General features: G+C 35.3%; 1 protein-coding gene across 6 annotated transcripts in view; it reads right to left on the reverse strand.

The window, feature by feature from the left end:
• Nucleotides 1-4,502, reverse strand: part of LOC106869465 (uncharacterized) — a 75,501-nt gene that overhangs the window by 15,817 nt on the left and 55,182 nt on the right. The window contains exon 1 of one of the 6 annotated variants that reach the window (XM_014915217.2): nt 3,891-4,024. The exons of the other annotated variants lie outside the window; for them this stretch is intronic. The gene's annotated coding sequence lies outside the window, so the exon portion shown is untranslated. Of the gene's footprint in view, nt 1-3,890; nt 4,025-4,502 lie in introns of those variants that run through there. 6 annotated transcript variants of the gene reach the window in all.

The following is a 4,502-nucleotide window of genomic DNA, read 5'->3' on the forward strand; positions in this document are numbered from 1 at the left end:
CACGCGTGTCTTTGTAAATATGTTTGTATACATTTATGTATGTGTGTATTTGTAAGAGACAGAGTGTGAGTGAGTCAAGGGGTGTGTTGTCATATGCATCCATCATTTTTGGATGTATGTGTGCATGTGTGTGTGTGAGACAGAGTGAGAGAGTGGTGTGTATGTAGTATTTACTCTCTCATACACACACACACAAAGATGTATGCATATTTATGCATGTACGTATACATGACAACAAACCTCTCTCTCTCTCACTCTCTCTGTTACACACACACACACACGTTCATTTCATCTGATGTGTGATACTCTGTGTGTGTGTGTGTGCGTGAGGGGTTCCACAATCGCAATTTATTTCAATTACTCTTGTGATGATATTTACGTAAATCATTTTTTTCATTCAATCCCCATTTTAATTTTCGTAAAAGTTTCCAAGTACCAATGAGGCTTTTTGGCGCATCTTCAAGTTTCCAATTCATGAGAGGTGCCCAGTCATCATTCATCTGAGAATAGATCTACAGAATGTTCTCAGATTTCTATACAGCATATTTTGCTTTTTTCCTTCCAGTATATAAGCAACAATTTCATTCCCGGGCAACGCCGGGTTGCTCTGCTAGTATATATATATAAGTTTCTCTCAGTTTCTGTCTACAAATCCACTCACAAGGCTTTGGTTGACATGAGGCTATAGTGGAAGCCACTTGCTCAAGGTGCCATGCTGGCGGACTGAACCCAGAACCATGTAGTTGGGAAGCAAACCTCTTACCAGACAGCTATGCATGCATCTTTATGTGTGTGTGTGTGTGCATGCACACACACAATGTAGGATCTGGTCAAGCCATTCACATCATACATAAGATTGAACAATTTTGAAAACATTTCAAAAGTCAAGAAAAAGAATTAAAAAATAGAAACTAAAAACTGGTATAATAGTATTACATAATATTACTTAGCGAAAACAAAAAAATAAATCAAATAACATAATAGCTACTATAGTAATAAGAAACCCTCAGAGGCTCACTAAGAAATTTTCAAAAATTAAATCCAACTTTAATAATCCTCAGAATAATTATTTAAAGAGAAGACAAGCATGATATTAAGGGAAATTCTGATACAAGATAATTTAAATCATATTAAAATTAATCTCATAAGACACTAAGAATTAAGCTATTCATTTTTCCTAATACTAACCTGACTTAATTCCATGATAAAGATAATTCGGAATTGAAATCCCAGATTTATAGCAAATATAATATAAAAATACAAGTATGGATAGAGAAACCTCATTTGTAAATAATTGCAAATCAGAAATATACTAACTCACAGCATTATTTACACATAGGAATAATAGAAAATATAAAATCATATTTTCTTGAGAACAATTTAACACTAAGGAGCTCATCCACTATATAGCCTTGTTTCTGTATCTAAGATGGTATATAGGAGGTCTTCATTAATACCAGAAGTCTCCCTCTATCATGCTGTTGTCTCACACTATGTTTATCAAGGGACAACCATAGTTACAAGAGATCCTCTTGCATTCAGAAGCTTTGGTTAACTGAACACCAAGTTCTGAGTCTGAAATGCTAGCCACTGACAACTGATAAGTCCCTTAACCCCTCAGGGGTTGTCGGGTCGCTGCAACTATGCAGCTTATCTAGGGCGAGAAAGCATGGCAGAGCCCCTCTCTTGTCAGGCTACACTCATTTCTACAGCTGAGTGGACTGAAGCAACATGAAACAAAATGTTTTGCTCAAGAACAATAGATCACCCGGTCCAAGGATCGAAACCACAATCTTACAGTTGTGAATCCAACACCCTAACCACTATGCAATGTGCCTTCACTTTAAATAGTCTTAATCAGCATGAAAACACATGCAACGCTGCAATAATATTAGCATAACAATATTCTATCACCCAGAAATGATTTGGCTTAATTCCTTTCACTATTTCAGAATAATGCCTACCATCATTTGCAATGCTTGTTCTTGTATTGGTTGTCAAATTACAATCTTTATTAGAGTCTGGAATATCATTCAAAGCTTGTACTGACTGATTCTGTATTTTCATTCACTATCAATATTTGTGTCATTATTTATTTGATCTGTGTGAGCTAATTCATTTTAAGAACCACAGCTGTATTATTTCCTGCTTCAGATATAAATCTAGCTTGTTGTGGTTTATCATTTCTTCTGCATCAATACCAAAACTGGAGCTGCAGTTTCATAAAACATTGTTATTGGTTATCATATTTGTCTGCCACCTAAGCAGATGGACAAAGAAGTTTTCAAAAGTGAGGCATTGTCTGATAACTCAAAAGCATGCAAATTAAATATATATTAATAGACACTTAGTGAATGTGCTTTTAAACCCATTTTAACATGTACAACTATTCCTTTAGCAACTCCATTTCATTCGAGATGGTATGGAGGTATTGTCATAGGTTTACATGCCATCTTATTAAGCCATGTATATAAAGCTTTATTAGAAAACTTACAGGCACTGTTAGTGTTTCTGAAACACTATTTCTTGACACCCACCTCACAAAAACCCAATTCTTAATAATTATCTGTCTCTCCTTTATTCCTGATTCTTATGACCACCCAGAAAATCCATCAAGAAATATTGGCTTCAATTTCTTGCACAAGTCCAGCAATTTTGGAGGAAGGGATAAGTTGATTACATTGGCCCTAATGTTCAACTGCTACTTATTTTATCAACCCTGAAAGGATGAAAAGCAAAAATTAACCACAGCAGAATTTGAACTCGGAATATACAGATGGATGAAATGCAGCTAAGTACTGTGCCCAGTGTGATCACGATTTTGCCAGCTTGCCACCTTTGGGCAACTTAATATTGGTTTCAAATATTGGCACAAGGCCAGCAATTTCAGGGGAGAGGGTTAAGTGAATTACATCAACCCTACTGCTCAGTTGATACTTATTTTATTGGCCTTGAAAGGATGAAAGGCAAAAATCAGCCTCAGTAGAACTTGAACCCAGAACAATTAGATATATGAAATGCCACTAACCATTTTGCCCAGTGTGGTAACAATTCTGCCAGTTTGCCGCCTTCGCATCAACAAATATTAAGAACAGTCTTGACATAAGTATTAATCTACATGCACATATATCTATGCATTAATTTCTTTAAATCATGTGAGCAATGAGTCAGATAATTCTGGTTTTATCCTACCACATACTGGACATGTCATTCTACATTTTCACAGTAATCTGACTACTAGGCTTCTAATTTCCACCAATTCTTTGCTGCTGTTGAGATACCAATGTATAACATGTATAAATTTTATCATTTCTTTTGGTGGGACAATTAATCATCCATTATACAAGATACCATCTTTCAGTGTTTCTATGACTTTTAATGCCCTTTCAACAACCAAAATATTGACCCATTTATCATTTTAAAAAAAAAGCTTTCTTAATTTACCATTTTAAATATTATCATTGGCAGCCTTCAACTTTATATTTATACACTCAATAATAACAATCTCCATTAGATGGAAAAATAAATCATCATCATCATGTTAAACATGACAGTGATGATTGGAGTCTGGTGCAGCTCTCCAGTTTGCCAGCTCCTGTCAAACCATCCAACTCACGTCAACATGGACAATGGACGCTAAATGATGATGATCTACTTTGGTACATAGAATTTCAACAGATTTGCCATTAATACATACATCACGAAAAATAACAACATTATCATTCCGCTAAACCAATAAATCACAACTGTGATAATGTATCAACATGAACTATTTAAGATCCCGTTACATTGTATATTTTATAATCAAATGCTATCAGTTGTAAAACCCATCTCAAAACAAATGCAACTTTTGGTAAGCCACAACTTTAACTAAAAACTATTCCAGTTACCTATGGTCTGAGACTTGTAAAATGTTGTCCAAGCAGAAAATGCTGTGTTTTTCAATATACCATACAGACACTAAGGCTCCTCTCAACTGTGGTTAGAGATTTTAGCAAATGCAGTCCAGGATGGCTGTTTTGAGAAAGTATTCTTGATATAACCTTTTCACCTGCATCAGTTGTTCATAAAATCTCTTGTGACATCACAAATGAGGATCACCGGCTTTGATGCAACATAAAGCTTGATATGCTAAAATATCATCTATTGTTGAATTCCCTGTGAAGACAGGACAACATATTTACAAAGTGATGCAAGTGTGAAGTCTGAATAATGACCAATTGCCCATGCAGTGCCATGTGAAAGCACCCTGCACACTGAATTGGTTGGCATTAGGAAGGGAATCCAGCCATAGAAAACATGCCAAATCAGACTGGAGTTTGGTGTTGCTCCTCCATTTCAGCATGAACAACAGATGTTAAATTATAATGATGATGATGATGATGATGATGATACTGATAGAAATTGACAAATTCAAGAAAAAATACTAATTGATTCTTCATTGTTGCTTACTAAATGGTCTGGTGATATAAACTCCTTTATCAGTAAAGTAAAGACCCCCC

Source organism: Octopus bimaculoides, chromosome 10 (genome assembly GCF_001194135.2).
Source record: "Octopus bimaculoides isolate UCB-OBI-ISO-001 chromosome 10, ASM119413v2, whole genome shotgun sequence".
Taxonomy (NCBI): domain Eukaryota; kingdom Metazoa; phylum Mollusca; class Cephalopoda; order Octopoda; family Octopodidae; genus Octopus; species Octopus bimaculoides.